Below are 27650 nucleotides of genomic sequence, written 5' to 3' on the forward strand. Positions count from 1 at the left end.
TCGGATGGGCTCAGCTTAAAGTTGTAGGTTGGGTCTTTATCTGCACACACGTCTTTTTCGTTGGCCTAGCGAGCTACATTGGGCAGGTAATAGGAATATAAGAGGGCAAACCCTAACTAAAGGAAGTTCATTTTGAGTCTTTGCTTACATCATGATTGCTAACGTTCCGTTGGGTAAAGCAAATCGCATTGGCACACCTGTCATGAGTGAAGCAGGGACATGTATTCTGCCTCTAGTTGGAGAAATAGCAAAAGGTCACGGGTACAAGGAGAGGTGAGGCACTAGTATCAATGGTGCGTAATAAGAACCCAGTTCCTGTCTTTGGAATGTTTCCAGAATATGGGAATATCACTTTATTCCACCCCCTGACGTTCTAACTCATTAAAGCAGTTAATCCATGGATTAGGCTGTTCTAGCAGCAGTTGGAATTCTTCCCCAGTGAAGGCTCTTTTGGCTGTTGATTCATTGGCAAATGCCAAATCGGATTCATCCCTAGATGTAGAAGCCAAAAGTCTTGGGTTCAAGTCCCAGTGGCACCACTTATCCTCTGTTCATCCCTGAGTGGTCATCTAACCTCTCTGGGCCTCTATTTCCTCATCTGTAAAATGAGAGTAAGAATTCATGCTCGATTTATCTCATGGGGTTGTTATAAAGATCCAGTCAAAGGAGATCATAAGTATGAAAGTGTTCTGTGAACGGAAATAACTGCACATAGAAGACAGTATTATTGCTGGGTATTGTTTGTGTTGGAGATTTCTAGAAGTTCATTTACTTATCCAGTTCCACCGATTGAGTGACTTGTATTACTGTTGTGCCCTTAAGCCTTGTTCCTGGGGCAGCCAGATTGAAGCGTAAGTACTTTGAGTTGGGGATGGGATAGTCAGGGTTGACTTCTTAGGAAAGGGCCATAGACAGAGATGGTAAAGCCAAGGAGAAATTCAGCCCACTTCTTGTTCTGCCATCACTGGCCTTTCTGGGGTCTCAGAGCATGGAAATCTGATGTCAAGGTTCTTTGTTGCAGTTTTGACTTCTTTCTTCCTGGTTATTTTCCAGTGGTTTCTCTGGAGGTTGCAGCATGTTATGGAGGCCAACACCAATGAATATGAAATAACGCACAGCTTTGGAAAGTGCCTTGTGGTTTCCTTTGCTTGGCTTTCATTTCAGTTATAAAATTCTTGATTTTCATGAATCCACCTAAAAACACATACTTATTTAACAACCTTAGCAGTCTAAATGATACATATTCATATCTGGAATGCCATCTGTTCTATCTCTTGGAGTGAGTTGGTTCCTAGGTGTGGGCCACCAACCTCATCCAGGAGGTGGCCTGTGGAGTCCATATGGCTTCTGGCATTTTCCTGGCCACACCAGTACCTGGGCTCAGGCCCAGGAAATGGTTCGGGATTAGGGAGAAGCATCAAACCAAATGGACTAAGGTTGGATCTGCAGTATAATCTGAATTTTCAGGCTGTTTCTGAAGGGAGAAAGAAAGGTCTTGTGACTTTTTCTTGTGACACCCCATGACAAAACTCACTGTGTGTGAGGGTTCCTCCCCAGTGTGACTCTTTAGGCAAGGCCACTAAATGCAGAGATATAATTTCACATTCTCTAAGAAGAAACCCCCCATACCACATCCAGAGTAGGTTACAGGATAGAAACATGAGCTTAAGATAAAACAAACATGCAGGTAAATAAAAATTCTGTTAAACCAAAATTAATAAGAGTGGTCTGATGGCGGTGCAGGTATGGAATCAAGATTCCTTAGTTCTATCCCCAATTTTGTCACTAACTATCTATGAAGTCTTGAGTGAATCATTTCCCTGACCTGTGCCTCTGTTTCCTCATCTGTGACAGGAGTGAATTAGCTGTTAAAGTCCTGTCCAGCTTTGTCATCTAAGACTTTTATGCCTTCCCTCTCCTTATTGGTGAAATAAGGAGATTGTATGATGTTACCTGGAAGGTGCTGGCTCCTTTATCCCATGATCGTACTTTCTAACAGGAGTGAAATGGAATTACACTGGGCTCAGCATGAGCCCTGTTGGCCATATGTGCTCTTTGGCAGGAATTTAGTATTGGAAGCTGGAAAGGAACAAAAAAGAGAAGTGGACCTTTTCCCATTGGCATTAAAGTGAATGTTTTGTTTAAAATACCCCAAATAAAAATAAAACAAAGAAGTCTGCATTTTAACACTTTTCATGTAAATAATAGACAACAGCCCATTAGTAAGACTAGCAGCAAGTACACTATTTAAAAGTGCTTTTTTCATCTGACAGGTACCATTTGGAGTGCAAATGCATGTTTTTGGCAAAGGCCTGTGCCTGGTGATGTTTTTCTTAGCATGGAAGGTTTGGGAACTGGGAGAGAGACGATGCAGGGAGAGAGGAGTATATCCAGAGAACAAACACGTCTGTGTTGCTCATCTTTTAGCAACACCAAATTAATAACCTCGGTGACCATGAGTCTTTCAATGAAGAATCTAGACGGCCCATGGCCACTGCTGAAGGATTAATGAGCATCCTCTGCACCTTGGCTGTTCATGCTTTTACTTCTCTTTCTCTCTGAAATCTTCCATCTAGTACATCACCTTCTGTTTGGCTGGCACTGATGGGGAAAACATGCATCGGCTTACTGGATTTCGAATTCATAGCTTCTTTCTAGACTGAGTCTATGTCAAAATGGTCTGTGTATACATCAGTCTACTTGGGGGTGGAAAGATGAAAATCGTGTAAGCCAAATAACTCGTGGGGGTGCATTTTTAAAGTTATAAGTAGATGTTACTTTTTATAAATTCTTGTGGACCACTGTAGCTTTAGTTTGCTGCTCTGCTAAACAGTGTCTTGGCTTGTAAGGACCCAAGTGCAAGTAATTTAGTTGGATAGTGATGCCAACAAGCCCGGAGAGAAGTGAGGAAGTGAGACAGGGAAAGGAAGGCAGCCAATGCAGGGTGCATTTGCAAACAAATTAGGCTCAGTCCTGCTGGGAACTCTGAAAGCCCATATGAAACATGTATCTTAACTATCCCAAGGGAGCAAGGCAACTAGGATATTGACCCTACCAACCCCTCCCACTCATTGGTTGAGGGCTGCCCCAGAGGGGTGTTAATTACCCAGCACTTTTGGTCTGTCTTGTACTAAGGTAGAAGCACTAAGGTAAGCCCAGGAGTAGGAATTCAGGTAGAAGAGCATTATAATGGTAAGATCTGAAAGGAGATGGGCAGGGCTCCACCTGCACTTGGTACGTATAGACACATAAAACAAATAGATATATGTAAATGAAAGTATTAGAATTCCCCACTCAAACTTAAATAATAAAGAAGGCATAATGATTCAGAACTAAAATGTCCAAAGATTGGGGTGACTTCAGGTAATGCATGACCCAGGCTTTTAAACAGTTTGACAAGCGTGAGTTTCTTTTCTCTATTTCTTTGCACCACTCACTATGTGTTGGCTTCATTCTTGGTAGTTTCTACCTTTATGATTATAAAATAGCTTATGGTAGCTCCTTAGGGTTCCATTCTCTAGGTTCAACACCCATCTAAGAGGAGAGGGTGTGTTTTTCAAATAGCTTAAACAAGTCCTGGGATGAAGTCTTTTTGGGCTATGATTGTCCCGATTGGGGTCTAGTTTCCATCTTCCCATGTCAATCACTGCAGCCAGGGGGCTTAAGTCTATCTACGCTCATTTCCGAGTTGTTGGAGGGTGGGGGAAGGGTGACTCTAACTCAAAACACATGGCTGAGAAATTTAGTGTGTTGGGACAAGAATAGAGATAATTAATACTAAGGCCTTAAGTCTAACAGCATAGGTGTTTGATAACCTTAAAGAAAACAGCTAAATCAATGGTATTATATTTCAACTCCCTGATGTCAGAATCCAGTTGAATGTCCAGGGAAGAGAGAAAGATTAACGGTGGTGTGGTTAGGGAGGGCCAGGAAGAAAATGTAACGGTGAAAGCTTGGGTACCAACAACCACTCCAGGGAGCTGAATTCAGACTGTATCTTTGACAACACTAATGCCCGGTAATATTTATTTAGCTGAGCCTAATAAGCAGTGTAAAGAGTCTCATCTCTCAAACTGGCACAGCAAGGGGCCACAGCAGCCAGGCTGCTGATAATTAACAGTGAAATGCCTGGCCTGTTCTCTCCCTGCAGCATCCGAAGAGATGCCTGGGACTGCCGGGCAAATTCATTTTCCTCTTGCTGGTTGGGATAAGGATGGAGCTTGCTGCAGAAAATTACCAGACAGGCAGCTAACCAAGGGCAGAACGAAATGGCCATTCTGAGCAAGCAGGCTGGGCTGAGGAGGGCAAGCTACCTCTTGCTCGTGGAAGGTCACATACACACTGCATTTTCTGTACCCATGAGTATAGAGCTATACAGGCAGTTAGGTTGGTTTTAGGTCACAAGTGCTACATTTGAAATAGTAGTTGCAGAATCAAAGACTTACAGTTCAAATGAACCTTGGAGATTGTGTAGTTCAAGTGTATTTACTGATAAAAAACCAGAAACCTAAACAGATGGGTGGCTTATCTAGCATCACAGTGAGTTCATTGTAGAGTTGACACAAGGAACACAACACCCTTATGTGACAATTCACTGTTAATAATAACAATGTCTATGATCTAAATTCTTGAGATTCAATCTGGACCTAGATCTTGTTCCCCTTTTATAGCTGAATCGTTGGGTGGAATTTATACAACAATTCAGTAGAAAACAGAAGACTCTGGTCCCAATTGACATTGTGCATTAGTAATTCTGGAAGCCCTCTCCAATTAACTAATAATAGTGATGATGGAGATGATGGATAATCATTTACCTCGCAAAATATACCAGGCACTGTGCTAAACAATTTACATGCATTATTTTGAATTATAATCCTCATAATAACTCTTTGATGTGAGTACTACTGCCATTGTATGGTGGAGGAAATTGAGGTGTGCAGCGTTTATGGACTTGCCCAAGAACATACAATTTGTAAATGGTGGAGCTGGGTTCCGATCTCATGTCTTCTCATTCAAGAGCCAAGCCTATACCTGTAACCATCCCTAACCTTAACTTTCCTCTTAGCCCTGCCAGAGTTTCAATGACTTCCACTGGATTTTGCATCTCCAAGAAGAAATTCTATATCCAGAGAGATCTGGTATATTTCCCTTTATCTTTAAAAAAGATCATAAATTTAACTGTACTTTTTAGAAATGGTATTAATGACTTTTGAGATTTGGTTTTTTTTTTTTTTTTTGGAGGATCGTAGTGAAACGCTACATTTACATATTTAAAGGCAGTTTTCCTAAATGTCAGTTCAAAATATAGATTTATCAGAATTTGGAAATGAAAGGATTTTCTCTTACTGCTGACTCTACTGGATGTCAGGACTGTGCAAACTGCATCCCAGAATTAGAGCACTGTGGAGGCATCTGACCCTGCCCAAGTATCCCTGCCAAAAAGCCCATCTTTCTTCTCGTTTCCCCACCCCTGATCTGCGTGGCTTCCAATTCTCCTTCCTCCAGTTTCTCCAGATGGCAGACATCTTTCAGCCTCCTGGCTCCTGCAACTTCTTCCTACTGAATTGGAGCCAATTCCTGTAATCCAACTTCCTCCTCTTCAAAGGGATGTGCATAGCTTCTACAAGGACGAGGCCATCTGACTCCAATGCCTGTTGCCTCCTCTTGCCAGTGTCCTTATTTGACCTCAGTGTTTCCCCAGTTTGGTCTCCCTGGAGAGATGACCATTAGCTTGATTTGCATCAAGGTTTCCTGTGGGTCACCTTCTCTTCTGAATTCTTCTCTCTCATCTTTACCATTAATATCCTGTTGTTCTCTACTTTGGGGATGTTTCTTCCTCACTATAATAGTATTATAATAACTTAGGACAGATGGATTAATGCTGAAATTTTTGCATTTTAAGCAGTTTTGCTGATTATATCACCAAAGAACTGGCTTGAGGATGACCAAAGAATTGACCCTTCATCAGTAGGGGGGTATGGGAGGAACTATTTAGCATGGGGAGCACCCACTACAGAATGGATCATTGAGGCAGAGGCAAGAATCACATAGAACATACCTGAGTATGATTCATACTTTTTTCTTTTCCTCTCTTATTTTAGCTTGTTAAGACCTGAATTTGCATCTTTTTTCTATCTTTCAGCAAATACTGTCTTATATAAGGTAGTCTATTCCTATATTATCAATAAAAAATTGACTTTCTCTTGTCTTCTAGAAATGTTTAGTCTACCTGAATGTTTATAATATGTATAATTGAGCATTTCCCAAAAGTATGAAGATTCAATTAAAGGGAGCTTATACTGCTTATTGAGATCACCTTTTTTTTTTTTTTAATAATTATTTCTTCTGCTGGATCAGCCCTTTATATTCAAGATGGGTACTTCTTCCTTTTCCTCTGCATCAGTGTTTATATTTTATTGCTTTATTTTTTATTTCTTTTATGTTGAGCCTTGATGAAAGCTATGAACTCTCTCTCCCCAGTAAAATGTCCAAGTATCACATTCACACACATACACATGCACAGAATTTTGGCCACAACTTCAAAGTGTTCATTGGTGCTCATACAGAGACCCATTCATCATACTGCTGTCAGACTAATAGTTCTATAGGATGAGTGAGGTCATCTTACTTTCCTAATCCCTGTCACCCCCAGAATAGAGAATAAAGTTGAAAGCCTTCCATTACTATTGCTGAAAGTACTCATCCTTTCCATTCATCTTCTGCTCTAGCAATGTTTTGAGTATTTTTATTTCTTCATGCCTTTGCTCAAGCTGTTCTCTTGACCTGGAATATCTTTTTCATGCTCTATCTTGAAGAATTATGTACGACTTTTCCTATCCCACTAATTGCATCTTCTGTGACTCCCTCTATCACCCCAACCAATGTAGATGACAGAAATGTACTCAGGATTCATTTTACCTTTCTTTACATTACAACTTCCTGAGGTTTTTATCCCTTTGGTAACACTTAGAAGCATGTCAATCTTAAGACTAGACAGAATCTTAAGAATCATTTCGTAACGCTCTTTTTTTTGCTTCATATTATTCATTTATTTGTCAATAATGATAACATTAAAAAAATACTTATTGTGCAACTGTTATATGCCAGACACTGATCCAGCCACTGGGGCATAGTGGTGGACAAGGCAGATAGAGCCTTTGCTCTCATGGAACTTTCTTTATATTGGAAGAAAAAATACTAGAAATAAATTTTTTTAAAAACAGGTACTTACAAATATTGAGTATTTGGAAGACCACTACTTTAAGAAATGTGATAGAGAATGACTGAAGAGAGGGAGAGAAGGCCATAATGTTTTTTAATTGGAAGGTCAAGGAAAGCATCTCTGATATTTGAGTTGCAACCTGAATGGTAAAGAACTAGCCAGGTAATGATGGAGGTAAGGGAAGAGGCCCTAAGGTGGGAGCTTGCTGAAGCAAAGACAGAAGGTCAGTGGGGGGGCAGGGGTCAGAGAGGAGTAAGGAGTTTGGGGTTTATTGTAAATGACATAGAGGCTTCAAAGTCTGCAAGCTCCTTGAGAGTAGACGTATTTGCTCGGCACAGGACTCGGCAAAAGAAATAAATGCAATAAGGAAAAAAGTTTTATAACCAAGTCACTTTGAGCATGTTAAGATGCTCCTTACTGTAAACTGGAAGAAAGTTGTTTCCTAGGCTATTCAATATATGTTCATGGTCACATTTGGTTAAGAGGAAATGTAGCTGTTAAGTAACAACCCTTGGATTTCAATTTCCTCAAGGACCATTGTGGGGACTTTTATGAGCTCATAACAGTCCTACATGCCCTGCAAGTTCCCATTCATTCCACTTTCTTCGATTCTATCTTATCACTGAAATGGTTTGAAGCCTCAGGAGTTTTACAAGCTTCAATCTGCTCTTGGCTTTTTGCCTCCGACATTCAATTTTCACACCTACTTTTATGAATTCAAGAATGGTACTAGACTGGCTTCCTCTGATAGGATTTTTCCCCCCTCAACACATTTTCAAACATTACTTGTTTAGAAGGTTGTATAAAGCATGTACGTTCAGCTTAAAGAATCATTAAAAGCAAGGACTTGTGTAACCACTACCTAGGTTAGGAAATAGAATGTTGCCTTTTAGAAAGTGGGGTTTTAGAACCGAAAGCGACCTTTGGAACTGAAATCACCTTTGGAACTGAAAGGGTCTGCACCCTTTTTACAGATGAAAAGTCTAAGGCTTAGAGTTGGCAAGTGGTTTTATACAGCCATACTGCAGTTGCTGGTGGAGCTAACAGAATCAGAACTCTAAACCAGCAGTCCCCAGAGAGATTAGGGGCTCAGTTTCTCAGACCAGGTGGTCTGGGCTCATACATGAACATTTGCAGTCAGAGTTGGAGGGGGTTAGAGCTAAATTTCTCATGAAGGGACTGTTGTTTTTCTTTCCAGAAGCTCTCTATGAAGGCAACACTGATGATCTATCCTCAAGATGCTTGCTAGTTTCATGAGTGGTTGGATTTCTAGCATGGAGTTCTTTCTTTTTCTTTCTTTTTTTTTTTTTTCTTTTCATCACCAACTTGGCTCGTGTGTAGAGTTGACATTTTCTGAGTATCATAAGATTTCTGGTGAGTAGTGGAGTCAGACGTGGCTTGGAGTTCTACCTCAGTGGCTTTTTATTCCAAAGACAGTTTTAGTTGGAAGAGTGGGGTGTTGGGATCATATCTGATCATTTCCCTAGTAGGGTTGAGATCTGGGCTGGGTATTTCTGTCATTAGCATTATTTCTTTTTCTCTCTCTGTCTCTCCTACTTTGTCTTGATACACACACACACACACACACACACACACACACACACACACACACTGACATCAATAAGCCAATTAGCACTGGTACCTTGGAAACACCAAAAGATGAAGACAATAGTCACACAAACATCTATGTTCCTCCATGTAACTTTTTGCTCCCCAAAAGAGACTTTCTTGACCTTCAGAGGCAAGAGGGGAAGGATAGTATTTTTGGATTTCTACGAATTAATTCGAAGGTAGAAAACTCAAATATCTTCTATTCCAGGTAGAAAATATGAGTGTAGTGTGCAAAGAGTAGTAGGGGACCATGGTTGACTGGAGATCATTTGCTCATTTGTGATACTGTAATATCATATGAAATGCATATTTGGTCTTTGTCCCAGGTTCTTGGTACCGAGCTCCTAAAACTCTTGGCATTTCTTAGTGATAGGCATAAGAAGAGCACATTTTGTTATTCATAATAAGCCCATTTAACCATACCTGAGTTTATGCTAATGTAATGACCCTGGGAGGATGGGGGCTGGTTGCCAGAGGAACTAACCACTTGATTAGAAGGTTGGAACTTGAAGCCCCACCCTCTATACGTTGGGAGGGGGAGAAGGGCTGGAGGTCTTGTTAGTCACTAATGGCCCTTGACTTAATCAATCATGCCTACTAAATGAAAACCCCATCAAAATCCTAACTGAAGGGATTTGGAGAGCTTCCCTGTTGCTGAGCACATTGAGGTGCTGGCTAGGGGTAGCATGCCCTGAGCATGGAGCCTCCATGCTCCCTCCCCCATTCCTTACCCTATGCATCTTTTCCTTTTTGTTATTCCTTTGTTGTATCCTGTATAATAAGTGGATAATAGTAATGAAGCACTTTCCTAAATTCTGTGAATCATTCTAGCAAATTATCAAACCTGAGGAGAGGCTGTGGGAACCTCGAATTTATAGTGGGCTGGTCAGAAGTACAGTGACAACATGAGACTTTTGATTGACATCTGAAGCAGAGAGCAGTCCTGGAACTGAGCCCTTAACCTGTGGGGTCTGTGCTAATTCTGGGTAGTTAGTGTCATAACTGAGTTAAATTGTAGGACACTCAGTCAATGTCTGCAGAGAATTGAAGAGTTGCTTGGTGTGGGAAAAAACCACACATTTGGTGTCAGAAGTAGGTACAAGGAAGGAGTGTTTTTCTCCCCCTTTACAAGTCTAAAGACATTTACATTCAAACATTAAAAAAATGCCCTTTGGGGGCACCTGGGTGGCTCAGTTGGTTGAGCTTCTGAATCTTGTTTTTGGCTCAGGTCATGTCCTCAGGGTCCTGAGATTGAGCCCTGAGTCGGGCTCTATGCTATGTTGAGGCTGCTTGAGATTCTCTCTCTCCCTCTGGCCTCCCCACCCACCCTCCCCCAAATTAAATAAATAAATAAAATCTTTTTTAAATGCCCTGTAAATACCCCCAAATAAATTATCTGTAGGTAAAATGAAGCATATAGCCACTTCCAAGTTTGTCATCTTTGAATCTTTTCACACTAGTCAAATTAAAATTGCCATACAGTGTAGCACCAGTGAGGGAAGAAAAAGTTACAGCATGTAGCCTATTGGTTCAGAGTTCTGGTAGTGATGATGGTAGAGAAGGACACGGTGCATAGAATGGGGCAACATGGAGGATTTTGTTGCAAAGCAGCTTATCTCTTGGGTGAATGGGTATGATTTATCACTTCACTCTCCCCATGCTTCATTTGGGTTATTTTATTTTTTTTCCAAGCTGTTTTCCAGCTCACAAATTCTTTCTTCAGCTCCATCAATTCTACTGTTACAATCATCTGCTAGTTTTTCTTTGGCTATTGTAACTTTCAGTTCTAGAATTCAATTTGTCTTTTTAAAAAAAATTTACAATTCTTTGTAAAATTTTTCAATCTTATTTTTATCGTTTCAATAAAGCAAAAAGTTATTTTAAAGTCTTTTGTTTCTTATAGCCATATATAAGGGACACCCTGTGGTTTTCTTTCTTTGAAGTTTTTGATGCTTCTTTTTAAAGGTCTTTTATTTTTACCTGATTTCATTTTATATAAGACATTATATTTGAAAAAAAATCGTGGAAGTTATCTTCCTCTAGAAGGGTATTGCATTTCTTTCTGTAATGTGCCTGGGACACTAGTAGTTTGAGAGCACCTTAATCCAAGATAGGGATTTATTTGGGCAGCTCAGATAATTCAAAGCTAAACTATATATGAGAGCTGGGTGACTTTGATCCCAAGTTTTGTCTTCCTGATACAGTGAGACTGACAAAAACCCTTTACGTGCTCTCAGATGCACCTTCCATCTGGGCAAAAACTGGCACCCAATAATGGTTCACCTCCCTGGATTTGCAATTGCCCCTGGATTTGGTTGGTAATTCCTTGCTCTCTTATTTACTCTTTTATGCTTTCAAGCTGACTTTTATTAATTTTTTAAAAAATGTATTTATTTTAGAGAAAGAGAGTGAGTGTGAGTGCGCACCCACACCCATGTGGGGGGAGGGGCAGAGGGAGAGAGAGAGAATCCCAAGCAGACTTCCCGCTAAGCGCAGAACCCAATGTCACAGGGCTCTGTCTCATGATCCTGAGATCATGACCTGAGCTGAAATCAAGTCGGATGTTTAACCGACTGAGCCACCCAGGTGTCCTACCATTAATTTTTAAAATATATTTTTCCAGCTTTTTCTAGTTGTCCTCAGTGATGAAGTTAATTCAAATCACCTTGTCTTCCATTACTAAAGACAGATGTCTCAAGCTAGTGAGATTTATAGACTAGTTGCCTGTGTATAAACCTTAGAGGCTGGTTATATACTGGCTAGGAGAACAATATCTGAACTGCTACTTTTCTCAGGTACTGCTCTTTTTGGTGATTACCTCATTTCACTCTGACAGCCACTTCCTGCCCTCCTTTTCCTAACCCACTAAGGAGCCATACTCATGATAAAAAACTGTTAGCAATATATGACCTGCGCTAGAAGAGAAAAAAGATGTCTATCCACCAATACCCTTCCTCTTCAGTTAAATACACATATATATTCTATAATAAAAATACGCATTGATTGATTGATTGATAGATATGTTTTGGTGAATGACCAGGAGAGAAGATATGAGATTTTAAAAAGTATATAACTTGGGGTACTGAAAACCAAGCCATTTTCTTTTGAAAAACTCAGGATATATGACATCTTTAGATTCAAATGTGTTCTTTTTGTGAGAATCAGCTAAAGATTCAACTTCTTTTCAACACATGCTTCTGATGGGTTTGAAAGTTGGCATATCAATTTGTGAGTACTTGCAAAAGAGGCTTTCTTAATTTTCTTGGCTTTAAATTCCTTAAAACATGAAGTTTTTTTAGTGAACTTTTATTGAAATATGGAATAAATACAGGAACACGCACATGTAAATGCACAGCTAAATGAATTTTGGTAAAGTTAACATATCCATGTAACCAGGGCCCAAAAGCAGAACTAGATCATTACCAGCGTGCCTCTTTCATGTCCCCCTTCTGGTCGCTAACCCTTCAAGGGTAACCACTATCCTAATCTTACACTGTAGATTAATTGTGCTTATTTTTGAATTTTACATATAGAATCATTTAGTATATACTCTGGTGACTGGTTGTTTGGTTTTTGTCTCTCAACATTATGTTTGTAGGATGTATTAATATTAGCACATGCAGTTGTAAGCCATTCATTCTTGCATTTTGTATTGTAGTCCACTGCATGAATAGAATATGATTTGTTTATCATTTCTCCTTTCGATGGATAACGTGGAGTCTCACCATTTTAGGAATAGTGCTGGTACAAAAATTCTTGTGAATTCTTTTTATTTTTTTAATAATACTTTTTTATTCTGTTCGTCACCATACAGTTTATCCTTAGTTTTTGATGTAGTGTTCCATGATTCATTATTTGCGCATAACACCCAGTCTTGCGCATTCGTATTACCTTTTAATAAATAGAAATAGCGGGAAGATTCTTGACCTTTCATCTTCTAAATTTCATCCTGTTCACCAGGACTGTGACCCAGATTTCTGTCTCTGATCTTTTAATTTGGATCAAATACAGATGAAGACAGATGATTTCCATGAGCTCCTTCCTAGATTAGCCAGGAGCATGTTGTCCAGTTGACTGTGGTGTTTTGCCTGAGCTGTCTCTCCAGACTCAAGTGGTCGAATTGCATGGGTTTGATAAAATGGTGGAAAAATCTCATTGGTGGAATGCCCCAGTTTGGCTTAATCCCTAGGTCTATACCCTGATTTCTGAACATGGTTTTGTAATTTCATCTGGTGAACTGAATTATATCTACTACCCATATAGATTGTTTTAGAAGTTAATTCTGCCATGTCGCAATTGAATCTTTTAACAATGTGAAAAAAACCTGTTCTTTTAAAAATAAAATATCTAGTCTCTTAAGTGAATAGTATTACAATTCTATTAGCTAGTGACATTCTGTGAGAATTCACAAAAGAAAGGATATCTGCTTGTGGGACCTTCAAATTTCTCAAAATTTGCTTGGATAGAAAAACTGGCCATGCATTAGAGAAAAAGATGCTTACAACAGGATATTGTAACCAACTCAAATTATTGTCATATATGCCTCCGAGCTAAACAGATGGCTAATGGGGAATTAGAGTAGAATTACTCATTCATTCCACAAACACCAAATGAGCCTCTACTATTTGCTCCTCTCTATGCTAATATAATTTACATTAAGTTATATTAAATTCAATCTTAATTATATAACATAGTATCGTCATAACATGATCTACTATAATTCCAGGGAGTGATAAGAGCTAGAGAGAAAAGAAATCAATAGAAGAGGTGGAGCTGGATGTTATTTTAGACGGGTGGTAGGAGGAAGAGTCAGGAAATCACTGAATGAGTGACACATGCAAAGACCTAAGTAAAGGAAGGGAGCATTGCCTTAATCTGAGGGAAAGTATTCCAGGAAGAGAGATTTGCAAGACCAAAGGCTGTGAGAGGGAAGCAAGAATGGCAGATTCAAAGGGGAGCAAACAGAACAGTGTGGCTGGAGTATAGTGAGCAATGGGCAAGAAGAAAGGAGGTCAGATGAGAGGAAAACGAAGACAAGGGCCACATAAAGAATTTGAATTTTATTCCAAGATGATAGCATTCCACTGGATCTTCAGTGGGGGTTGCCGAAGTATGTGGTTTGATTTGACCTATGGTTGGGAAAGATCAATTTGCCTGCTGCATAGAGAATGGTTTATAGGTATTAAGAATTGAGTAAGATTGGGGGCGCCTGGGTGGCTCAGTCGTTAATCATCTGCCTTCGGCTCAGGTCATGATCCCTGTGTTCTGGGATCGAGCCCCGCATCGGACTCTCTCTTGCCACCTCTCTCTCTGTCAAATAAATAAATAAAATCTTAAAAAAAAAAAAAAAGAATGGAGTAAGATTGGAAGTTTTCTGAGAAACGCATTTGATTCCTTGGGGTTGGGAGGTGGGAGAGATATGTCTGGCAAATTCTGCTACAGGGCAGAGTAGGACATTGCTCCTAAGGAAGAAAGGGGTTTGCATAAGTTAGCTAATTGCCAGAATTTCAGTTTGAGAAGAAATCAGATGACTCACTACATTTCACCCTTTATTTTACGGATGAGAAAACTAAGACTCAGAAAGCTAAGTAACTTTCTTAAGCAAAAAATGAGGTAACCACATTGAAAATAGGAAGGAATTTGGGGAAAGGTGACTTCTGCTACTAAGTCAAACCATTCATATGCAATAAAGCAAAATTATTGGTAAGCCTTACAAACATTTGAAACTGATGGCTGAATCTCTATTTTCTTTTTTTGAGAACTGAAATTTTGGTGAAACAAAAATGACCAGCTTATCATCTTGAGATGACTCTGAACTTTTAAATGGCAAGTCCAAGCATTATTAATTTTCCTAAAACCATTGGGAAAAATGCCTGGCATGTGGTCGGTGCACAATAAATAATTGCTGAATGATTATATGATGAAAGTGAGAGTCAGAGGAATTCTAAAAAATCATATAAAAAAGGAGAAAGAAAAAGTGCATGCTCTGTACTTAGCACTGTACTAATATTGAGAAAGAACAATTACAGCTTTAGTCGGCATGCTTTGGATTGTGACAGAAACTCAGTTCAAACTGATTTAAGCATTAAAGAACATCCATTGGCTCACGTAATTAAGTCTAAGAGGGTAGTTCTGAGTTCAGGTATGGCTGGATTCAGGGCTCATATTGATGGGGTTTTGGAATATAGGTGAGGGTCAGTGGGGTGGAGTCCGGAGCTGATGACCAAGAAAGAATTCTTGAGACGTCTTTGGTGCAAAATGGTGGTTTATTAAAGCACGGGGACAGGACCCGTGGGCAGAAAGAGCTGCTGCCCGGGGGGTTGTGAGGGGTGGCTGATTTTATACTACGGGCTCTCTCTCCCCGGCATGGGGTTGGGGGGGGGGTAAGGAAACAGGGAGGTTGAGGAAGTACTTTCATATGTTAAAGAAGTCTCACAGGATACTGGAGGCCTTGCCATTGTCAAGTTAAGGTTGTTTTTCCCTCTAGCAAGGCAGTAGCATTGAGATGGTTGGGGGCTTCCTGGAAGAATGCCACACATGTTCCACCCAGGAGTGGGGGGTGGGGGGAGGTTGCCGGGTGTCAGCTTATGCTTTGTCTTCAGCCAGCCTTCTGCTCCCTCATCAATATGGCATTTAAAGAACTCTCTCTGTCTCCGTTTCTGTCTTTCTCTTTCCATTTATTTGTTCACCTTTCCTTCATGTTGGCTTTATTCTCAGGCTGGCTCTCTTCACATGGAGATCTTCCTATAGTTATAAGCTTGCATCTTCCTCTTTATTAATGCCAATAGAAAGAATTCCCTTTTCCCAAATGGTTCTATCAAAAGTCTTCAGGGGCCAGGCCAGTCAGCCCACGTGAACTTGGGCTGAGAGTAGCAGGGGAGTGGCTCCCATAGGAAGAGTTAGGAATGATTAGTAAAAGCTGGTAGAGTGGATGGTGGCAGGAGAAACAACAAAGATCTACTACCAAAGTGAAAGAAAAGGGAAACCTTACAGCCAGAGAACCAATTTCTGTTTATGAAATCCCCCTAAAACCTAGGGCACCTCAACTCTAGAGCAAGACCTGCCAGGTCAGTGTTCAAAAGACTCCTCTGCTTGCAGTATTGACGGTGCAGATATTTGTAGATGTTTCCAAAAGCTCTGCTTCTTCTCTTTCAGGCTTCCTGAGGCAGCTAGATTTTCCCAAGTTCCCCTGAGAAACTTAACAGACATCTTGGTATATAAGAGCTCACTGCATCAGCAGCCACTGTTCTGTCCTCCTCACAGGCTCTCTAGTTATGAGTATGAAGCGCCATATGTCCATGGTTCATCCACAGCTTTTAAAGTTGTTGTTCATGTTTATGAAAGAAACCGGGAACCCGGTGTCTGCTTTCCTGTGAAGCTCAAATGCTATGCAATGGAATGGTAAGCCAAATGGTGGTGGTGGTGGGGGGGTAACCTCAGGTAAGTGTGTAGTTTTTACTCCATGATGAAGGTAATCCAAGAAACAAACTGCTTTCCTACACTCCACAAAAATGGCTCCCACACGGATATTTCCCAGCCAATGGAAAAGTGAGTCAGCTAAAGAAGTCCAAAACAATTAAGTTAATTGAAAACACATTTCATAAGAGAAACTGGATAGATTATTTGAGGTCACAGAGCATCCACCAATGACTATTTACCTCAGCATCCACAGCTTTATTTGCCTCACCAGTTGTGACATTTCTGAAATCTACTTGTTTTTCCTTTGTGTGTAAATTCTGAAAATGCGTGTTTCTGGTTATGGCCCCCCTAAGACCAATATTTACCACCTCCACGGTTTTTGTCACATGTGCCATAGCGTTGGGGTTCAGTGGAGGGAAGCAAAAACATTCTAGTTATCTCAAGCAGAAGGTGATTTAATACAGGGAGATAAGTGCTTACAAAATGGTGAGAAGAGTGGAAGTCAAAGACACCAGTGGGATCTTGGTTTCAATGACAAAGTAAAAAAAAAAAAAAATGTGGTCATCACATTTTCCACCGCTGCTGCCTCCCTAAGTGTCGCTCCTGTGAGACTGCCGACTGAAAAGCAGAAGCCTGAGTCTGACTCCTGTGTGCACTTAAATCTTTCAAAGCTTACTTAAACTGCCTCTGATGTAGCAAGTCTGCCTCCACTTTATTTCTGCCTCCCAAAACTCAGGCGACTGCATCTAACTGGCACAATAGAATTCATATCCAGAACCCTAACAGCAAGGGCATCTGGAAAGCGTAATTTTAAGACTTCCAACCTTGGAAAGAAAAGAAGAGGTTGAGAGAAGGAATCCAAGAACTTGTCACTTATACTCCCTTTACAAATTAAAATTTTTTAGAAAAAGAAGACCTTATATTTATACTGTAAATGAAAATCCAGGATCATTTGCCATTAACAGAAGGTATTGTCAAAATAAATGCAAGGAAATTTTTTGCCGAACACTTACAAAAACATTTTTCCTCCCTGAGAGAACAGAGTAATTATAGAAGGCTCTTTTCCCAGGCTCTCTCTGAACTGCACTATTCCCCCATGTTACCCTCCCTCCCCATATACTTTGTGTGAGCCAAAAGTCAATATTTGCAATTAAATGACAGGTCATGTTTGAATTAAAGCAGACTTCTGCGCAAGTCATAGTCAAGGATAGAGAGGACCACACAGAACCAGTCCCACCAGCAGTGTTCATCAGTGGACTTCGGGAAACGCTTTATTAGCTTGAATCGGTTTGAAGGCGCTTTGATCTCCTCCTCTGTCTTAAGTTCTAGGCTAGACCTCACATTTTTTTTTTCATCCAACCTGGAGTTACAAATCTGAGAAGGAAAATCATCAAGAAAGGTGACCCAGGAAATTTTAGAGAGTGAAACAAAGACCAACAGTCAGTTTAAAGCAGGACCTTGTTGCCTTTGCCAAGGGCAGGAGGTGGGGGACCTGGGGCCACGCCCTACCGGTGGAGCTACAAGCTCTGGACAAGAGTTATCCACTTAACCGACGCCTTTCCTGGCAGTTTGTGCCCACCCTTCCTGTTAGCAGCTGACAAAACCCTTCTCTGCATAAGGAGTGAGGACCATCATTTCTTCCACTGCCTCTTGGTCAGCCCACCTCTTAACCTCCCGTCCCCAATTCTGCTTCATTTTCCCCCCAGAGCTACCACTATCAGATTCACTACATATTATTGTCTGCCTTTCAAAGAGCTCCATGAATGTCTGTTTGGTTCACAGCAGAACCCATAGTGTCTAGAACACGGCTTGTTACAGAATTCAGTTCCCACCATGTAAACAAAACAAATGGACGAGGGAGTAGTCAGCCTGCTTGGCCCAGCCGGGCTAACCCAGAAGGAAGCCCGAGCCCATCTCAGACTCACTCTGGACCTTATTGTCTTTCACAGAACGTCAGATGGATCAAACTATTTACAACGGAATGCACTCCGGGCTCTAGACCACCGGGATCAAGTATAGGCCTTCAAGTTGTTGTAAACTGAATTTTGGGGTAATGTTGGTAGTTTCCTCATTTGTATTAGAGAATGAAGAATTGGGTTGAGACCTGGCTCCACCATCTCTTGGATGGCAAGTTACTTTCATTTTCTCACCTATAAAATGGGGGAAGATTTACTTTTTGCTTAATTCACTACTTGTTGCATGGGGTCACATGAAATTAGGCATTTACCCATGTATTTCATCATTTAAAAAGTAGTTTTCTGAGTGCTTACTATGTGCAAGTCTCTTAAATGTCATCTTCTTAGTGTGGCTTTTAATAATCACCTTATGTAATATTTCAGCCCTGCTTTTTCAACTCCACTAATCCTCCTCTCTGCTTTATTTTCCTAACAAATTCTTTCATTTCTTAAGTTAATAGATATTTTATTGATTTATATTATTTATTATAAGTATCTATTTAATTTGTATTGTGTGTCTCCCCCTACTAGGTTTTAAGCTCCCTTAGAGGGATGATTTATTTATTTTTTATAATCTTTATTGTTTTTTTGTTTTTTTGTTTTTTTGTTTTTTGCTATTGTCTTTCCAGGGCCTGGTCCATAGTGGGAACTTAATAAATAATGTTGAATGAATAAACAAATGTCCCATGCTCAGAGTACACGTGCTGATATAAAACAGGCTACCATATAAAACTCAAATTTATTTTTTATTGTAGAAAACTCACTGAAGAATGTGTGTTCTGTACAGATGGCTTGTAGTGAGGGCTGGAGTTGTACTAAAGGAACAATTAGGAGGCCAGTATATAATCCAGTTGAGAAATGACAAAGGGACTGAACTCAAGACAATGTCAATGAGTGAAGAGAAGGAGACAATTAAAAAATATTGAGGATATAGAATTGCAGAGCTTGGCTCCTTGAGTGAGGTGTGGTGGGGAAAAGTGAAATCTACATTGAATTCCTAGTTTCTGGGCTGGGCAACTGGGTGGGTGAAAATGATGTTCACTGAGATGGGAGACCAGGGAAGGATATGGTTGCTTGAAGGATAAGCAGGAAGAGAGAATTTATTGTTGGGTGAGTATGGGCCCACAGATGTTCACCGAGAAGTTGAGTATATGGCTCTGGGCTAGTTTGTTTGTTTGTTTGTTTGTTTGTTTATTTATTTATAAAAAGGAGACTTTATTTTTTTAAAAAAGATTTATTCATTTATTTTAGACAGTAAAAGAGAGAGAGAGAGACATTCGGGAGAGCAGAGGGGAGAGAGAGAGAAAGAATCTGAAGCAGACTCCCAGCTGAGTGTGGAGTTGGAGGTGGGGATAGACCTGGGACTTGACCAATGACCTTGAGATCAGGACCTGAGCTGAAATCAAGAGTTGGACACTTAACCGACTAAGCCACCTAGATGCCCCTATGGCTCTGGGTTTAGAAGAGAAATTTAGTCTGGGGAAAAAGATTTAAGAGCCATAATCCTAAGCTCCAGGGACAACATGCAGAGTAAGGATAGGGGAGGGTCAGCAAGATACCATCATTGGGGATAAATATTCCTATCCCACTTCTCCATAGATGAGACCTCTGGGAAGGGCCCCTTTATTCTCAAAAATTAGCTTTTTATCTATTCCTTTTGAGATCCCAGAGTTCTGCCCCAGGGATGATGGAAAAGACTTTCATGTACTTACAATCCAAGAATACTACAGTCTCCTTCAGGCTAAATACCCACAATTCTTCTACTTTATTTTTTTATTATTTTTAAAAAAGATCTATTTATTTGAAAGAAAGAGACAGAAAGAGAGAGAGAGTGGGGAGAAGGGCAGAGGGAGAAAGAGAGAGGGAGAGAATCTCAAGCAGATACCCCACTGAGCATGGAGCTCGATGCACAGGGCTCAATCTCATGACCCTGAGATCATGGGCTGAGCTGAAATCAAGAGTCAGATGCTTAACTGACTGAGCCACCTGGGTACGCCAAGTCTTTTACTTTATTAACCAAAATGGTGTGCTAGATAGTTCTGGGGTTGGGAGCCAGAAAACCTGGGCTGATCTAGCTTACTATCTGCAACAGCTAAGGGTGACCTTGAACTACACATGGATTTTTCTTTCAGTTCATTTCGTCATCTGTAAAATTATGGGATTAGCCTCCATGAGGTCCCTGGAAAGATGTATCAGGAGTATTTAAGTGATTAAATAATGAAATCCAGAGTAGATATTTATTAAATATCTTATAAAGCATCCAATTTCTATTCCATTCCAACAATAATTTTGTTACTGGACCCATTCCAGTTCCTCTATATATTCTTTAAAGCATATAGAAGCCAAAACAATACAAGAGCTCTCTAGTCTGGTCATGACTAATGCAGCAGAGTACATAAGAAGGTAGAAAAAAGTACAGACGCTACCTCTGTCGTAGGCTGCTGGCTGTTGTCAAGCTGCTAGCGATTTATTTAGCATTCTGGTTACAAGGAAGCAGGGCTAAACCATTTGCATTGATACTGTAGGTTTTCTTTAAAAATATTTAACCCAAATTAAGCCAATATTCACCAAGGGTCCTGAAAACAAAACACAACAATAAAACCACCCATCTACTGATGTAGTAGTAAGGTTTCTTAGGCAGCTATGAAAATTTTGCTATTTGTGTTGTATGCTTTCCCAGCTAAGATCTTAATATGTTTTGCAAACATGACTCAATTACCAATGGTACTTCCCCTTCTTTGTCTCTCAGAAAAATGGAGCCAGTGAGAACTGAAGAAACATGGTGGTATTGAAAACGTGGTCTTCGAAGTTCATGTGTGTAACTGTAGTATATTATTATTTAGCTTATCGTCATTCCTTCCTCCCATGCCCCCAACCTCCAAGGGAAGTGTGAGGTGTGTACTCACCTGCCCAACTCATGTTGGCCTTGATCATGTGTCTTGTTCAGACTGATGGAGTATGTGTGGAAGTGACAGTGTTACTGCTGCTTGATATCTTTTTGACATCTGACACTTTCAGTTCCTCCCTCTTTGAAATGGTATCTTATCCTGAAGGAGATAATGCTTATTTCTGCTAGTGCTTCTGGAAACCTCTTCTATCATGAGGAGGGCTTCTCCCTAGTAGCTGTTGCCTTTTCAGCCTGAGTCTCAAAATGAGATTTATGGAGCAGAACTGCTCCAGTGTACCTACAGACTCAGAGTGGCCCCAGCCAACTGGTAGACCCTGAAGCATAAGAATAAATGACTGTTGTTTGAAATCTCTGAATTCCACATTGGTGTAACATGCAGTATGATTGTGTCAATAGTTACCTGAGATAGTATCATTTGGCATAACAACCTTTCTTGTAGATTTAACCCCCTGTGAGATCTCTGGTCTCTGTAATTACTCTATTCAGAGCTTAATTGACTTGGAGCAGAAATCAATGCAGAGCTGTACTTAGCAAAAAATTGGTTTACAATTTTTTAAAGCTTAGGAGTCAATTTTACATCCCTAAAAGTTGACCATTTTTAAGGTCTAAATCTCAACCAAAGCCAATTTTTCCTCTTAGGGATATTTAGCAATGTCTGGATTCATTTTGACTGTCATGACTCAGGGTGGGGTACCACTGGCACCTAGTGAGTAGAGGCCAGGGATGCTGTTAAACATCTTACAATGTACAGCTCCTCAAAACAAAGAATTATCCAGTCCCAAATGTCAACAGTGTCAAGGTTGAGAAAAGCTGGCCCATCTATACATTTCTTTCTCTTGGGGCATATCAAATTCATCTTTGGGCAGCACAGCATTAAAACTGATATCATTCATTAGGAACAAATAGGAAAAATTGGCCAAGTCTATGGTATCGTTCCAGATAACCTCCTGAGAAGAGACCAGAATTCTTTTATTGTTTATTAACCCATAGAAAAACATAGAGCAAAAGTAATTATCTGCTCCCTTTTTGAGATTTAAAATTCTTTAATTGGATTAAAAAAGGCTTTCCTTTTTCACCAGCCCTTCAGGATATTTCTGTATGACTCAAACATCAGAGGCCTCATGGCTTAGTTACTCATTTACTCTCTCATCCATTCAAATTATTTATGGAGCACCTATCTTGGCCAGGCAATCTTGAGATTCCTCATTTCAAGATGTCAGGTTCAATTCTGTTTGTTTTGTTTTGATTGAAACTGAATATATAGGAGTGTGTGGAAGTTCATATTTATTTTAAAGCATCCAAGAGTGAACATAATCTTTCTGTTCACCCTGCACCTTTGAATACCCCTTCCTGTGTTATGAACCTCAAAAAGAGGTGGAACCTGCCTCTCACTAGAGATATATAAGATGTATTTTCTTAACCTCCCTTAGGAACAACCCAATATAACCGCACAGGACTTTGTATTAGACGCCAGTGGGTCCCAGTAATGCCCAGAGGTAGGTGCAAAAATTTTAGTGGTAGCAATATAAGCACACTTCACTTTATACACATATTTCTCAGTGGCATCATATCTTATAAGCAAATATTTCATATGCTTTGTTAGTAAGAGACATTCAGCACAATCTGATACTACTGGGTGAATAAAGATAATTTTTAAGCTGAAGAACAATGTTGACCCCAAGAGAAAACTTAATAGGTTGAGCCTAAAACTGCTGGACACCAGGCTTTTACCTACCTGAAAAAGAAGGAATTTTCTGGCAGATCCACAGGCCCAGCTGGGTCCTTGAAAATATCTACCCTAACAAAAATGTCCTCACCTCCCACTGCAGGCTCCAGGAGAAGGCGTGGCCAATGGCAGGCTCTGGTTATGAAAGCTCCTGCTCCAGCCCTCTCTTAGCTCTGCCATTGTGAAGCCACAGCGAGCTAAATCCCCAGGAGCCAGGGTGTGGAGAGCCAAGGACTCAGGCAGGAAGATGGTGCAGAGCCTGACCCAAAGAGCTAAAGGTGCAGACGACACACAAATGTAGTACTTTTCTGGCCTCAGTGAACTGAAATGTCCTTTTTTTTTTTTTTTTCCTAATTTGATTTTGCTGTTTTGGATTCAACCCCAGTATCTCCTTCCCATAACACTCTTTTCTGTACCCAGTCACAGAAGAGTAGAAGGCAGCTAGCAGGAAAACAATGGTCTGACACTGAAAGAGAAAATCAATGGCAGATGTCCTCCTTTATGTTTTCTCAGCTAATCCTTACAAAAACCATGTGGGAAGGCTTAGTTCCTATTTTTCAGGTAGGAAAACTGAAGTGCCCAGAGGGTAACTAACTTGAATTTTAATTGAGGTGTGTCTGATTTTCAGGTCTGTATTCTTTTTCATTAACTACAAAAGCTAATGTTGACTTTCTTTTATGACCTGTTAATATTCAAATCAATATGATTTTTGTCATGGAAAAATCCAAGCCCTACCCAGAGGGAGGAAGCAGGGAACATAAATTCAGCCCCTTCAAATCACATGGCTAGGCAAGGAATCTGCTCTGAGTTTGCAAATTTGATTTTAAGGACTCCAGACGTGGGACCATGTCAGAGTCAATCCATCTGCCCATGGGCAGATTAGGACCAGGTGACAGCCAAGCTATTCACTGTCCCCTTCCGACCCACCTGTTCTGCTCACCAAATCTTTGTGCATGCAGAAGATCAGTGAGGAAGAGGTGGCCTTGTGCCTTCTGAGTTTTGCTCTCTGCCTTCTTACTGGGCTTTTTGAAACCATGTTGGTGGCCATCAGCGGCCGTCTGCTTATAGGCACTAGTCATCTGAAATAATGAAACAAGAGGTAACTGGCCAGAGCCAGCCATTGAATTTTTAAGGGTCTAAGTCTTAAGTTTTCTTCAAAGAATCAAATGGGGTCAGTTATGTTATGTGGACTCTGGAACCATATTATTCAAATCCTTGAGCACTCACTGGCTATTTACTCACTGTGTAACCTTGGGGATTTTGCTTCACCTCTTCAGTGCCTCAGTTTCTTCATCTGTAAAACAGACTCATTTATTCATTCCATACATATGTTCTGCCACGTACCACAACCTTGATTCCATATGCTGTGGATGGAGCACTATACAAAACCAGCCAGGTTCTTCTGTTCTCATAGAGGAGACAGGAGAGAAATGGATCTGTTTGTAACATAATTGTAGATAGTGCTAAGTGCCATAGAGTCAAATAAAACAGAGAAAGGGATGAGGAGTTGAGGGAAGGGATGACCATATTACAAAGAGCAGAGAAGAAAGGCTCCTGGAGGAGATAAAACACAGAGTAGACCGGAATATTGCGAAGGGAGGGCACCACGCAGTACTGGAGGCAAGAATATTCCAAGCAGAGGGAGCAGGAATGTAAAACAAAACATAACAACTGTACTCACCTTATATGAGTACCGTGGGAGTTATATGGGGTAATGCATATAAAGTGAGACCATAGAAACTACTCTGTGAAGATTGGCTCTGCATATATCTTAGAATCAGAGTTGAAAGAATGATAAAGCTCTATTCCAACCTTTCCCTTAGAGGGCAGGTATCTCCTAAAATAGTCATGGAACTTAAGCACCTGTCATGATGAACAGCTCCTACCTCAAGAAGCAGGGTCTTGCCTTCATTGTTGGGTGGCTTTTGCTTTGTGAGGAAGTGCTTCCTTTCACTGAACTTATGCCCTATCCAGGGAACCACAAAAACTTACTTGGTCCCTCGTTCACATGACAACATCTCCAAAGTTCGAAAATAACTTTCATCTGAGCACCATCAGTACCTTCAACCATTTCTTACCTACACGGCTTCCAGATTTCTCATACTTTCATTTGATCATTTTAAAAACACAGTACAACAGGCTCAGTCTCTGAAATGCAGAAGCAAAATGATGAGAGCTGAAACTTCCCCACTCAAAAGCTCTTTTCTAAAAGCACAGTCCCTAGAAGAAGAGGAGTATGTCTACTCTTCTTGGTCTCTGGCTGCTCTTACCTGCCATCTTGCTGAGGCATAAACCCAGCATGCACGAATTTGAAATCACATCTGTGGTAATGGTTAAGAGAAGTAGTTGATCCACCCATGCTTCCAGTGTCCTGGAGACTGGAGTAGAGAAGACAGAAGAGGGTGGTTGCAAGGGGTGGTGGGCTCAGGACAGATGTTATTGCCATGTTATTAATCAAATGTCAGGTTAACGGGATTAGAATAGAGCTGATGAGTCAAAGACCTTAGGTTCCATTTCCTGTGATCCAGCCAGCTGGGACCTGCTACCCAGCGTCTGCTCAGCTCCTTACCCTGCCAGCTGCCTCATAAAACAAACCATGGCTGCAAAGCTTAGAGGGTCTGGAGGACTCAGCACTCAGCACAAACCCAACCCTGATGCTGGAGAAGAATCCCAAGGAGAAATCTGCTTGATGGTAGATGAATTGGGCCACATTATCTTTAGAACCTGCTTTAGAGCAGATTCTCCTTGGCATGACTTCTCAAAAGATGCACAGGTTTTATCACTATGGAGTGCAGGCCTGAATTTTAAGTAATGCATATGATGGCATTGTGATATTATGTATCATCTTTTTCTGATTAAATTAATGGACACAAATAGATGTTTAGGGCAGTAGGTAGAAACAGGAGATTGCACTAAAAGCAGTCATGTTTTGTTATTTATTTATTCATTCATTCATTTATTGTTTTTTAAATTAATTAAATTAATTAATTTATTGAAGAGAGAGAGAGATCAGGGGTGGAGGTGGGGGTGGGCAGAGGGAGAGAGTATTACAAACTATACCCCACACTGAGCGTGAAGCCAGACACAGGGCTGGATCTCATGACCCTGAAATCATGATCTGAGCCTAAACCAAGAGTAGGATGCTTAACTATGCCACCCTGCTGCCCCAAGGCAGTCATGTTTTGGCCTTTTTGTTTCAGTTTTTATATTTAAACCAAAAATCTTAATTCTTAAATTGGATGTAGGAACGGCGAGTGCAAGAACATTGAGGCATCCACTTCGGCTGATCCGATAGGGAGGAATGGTCACGGTGCAAACTGCCTCTAACAGTAACTTCACGGTGATTTATCTGCTCTCCTGGACTGGCCTGATAGAGCAGCCACCCCACTGATGTTCATATGATGCCACTCCAGGACTCAGTCTGCTGGGAGCTGCCAATTGGCTGAGTAACTGCTGGAAAATAATGAGCCAGCTTCTCATTGGTCATCTGTTTGACTAGCAGGCAGGCTGGGCAAGGATAGGAGTCTTGTGTGGGCTGGTCCATTCCAGGATACAAGGCCATCTGACCTTGAAGTGGTCCAAACTGGGCAAGTTGCCATTTGGGGATCCTGACACCGACAACCACAAGAATTTGCCGACTCATCCTACCTGACTCAAAGCTTTTGCTGTTGTGGAAATTGTGTCTGCACAATTTTACTGCCTTCTTCAGTTTTCAGATATATATATATATGTGTGTATATATATATATATATATATTTTTTTTTTTTTAATTTGGGGGAAGAGCAAAATTACTATTCCCTGAGCCCTCTGTACCCAGGCAACGTCTAGCCATTCTTGACAGCCAAACTGATGCATGAGTATATTTTTGACCACTGAAGTACATGATAATCTCTCTCTCCCTTGACCTCCTACAGCTTCAATTGTCCACATCAGTGGTCTCAAATTTTACTGTTTGGAGTCCCCTGGGGATTCAGTTAAAATGCAAGTTCTTATTCAGCAGGTCTGGGGTGTGGGGCATGGTGGGGGACTGGGCTGAGACTCAGTGTCTCACACAAGTTTTCAGTGAATCCACACTTCTCTAACAAGAATCCACTTCTCTGACAGTAGAAATGGGCTGTCTGTGATCTTGCACATTTCTCCAGATGTGTCTGAATTGTCGTGAGGGCTGATACTCTCTTTCTTTTCACCCTCTCTAGCACCTCGCACAGCGTGATGTGAGCTGGCGGTGCTAATAAATATTTGTAGAATAAAGAAACACCTATGTGGCAGAAACTCTATCTATTCTTCATTAGCACAATGACTCACACACAAGTGCTCAATAATTATTAGTTGAATGAATGAATGAACTGCCAGTGTCTAGGAGGCTGGTGAGAGAATAACAACAAAGAGAAGAAAAAATGTAAGCTCTGGCATAGGTTTAAAGCTCTGGCTGCTTGAATCAAACAGGTAGGAAAAAACATGGATGCAAATTCAGGAAACACGGTGGCTGGTATTAACTGATATACACTCTAGTCGTGCGGCGTCCAGCACGTAAGCCGGCAGAACATTTCTGTCATGACGTTTTTAAAAGGCATTTGCACTGTCATGAGGCTTGAGTGAATTCACTGATCCATCCTGTTTTGGGAACTGTGTAGAGGTCCACAGCAGTGAGGGGGAAAGAGCATTTACTCTGGCGGAGCTCAGTGGGAAGGAAGGCCTAGGCTGCCTGAGAAACCGTTGGTCCTCAAACAGGGATTTCTGATGGATTCTTTCCGGTGACCTCATCTCCTTTCTCCACTTCTGACCATCCACCAACACACACAATACACA

Source organism: Ursus maritimus, unplaced genomic scaffold (assembly GCF_017311325.1).
Source record: "Ursus maritimus isolate PB19 unplaced genomic scaffold, ASM1731132v1 scaffold_22, whole genome shotgun sequence".
Lineage (NCBI taxonomy): Eukaryota > Metazoa > Chordata > Mammalia > Carnivora > Ursidae > Ursus > Ursus maritimus.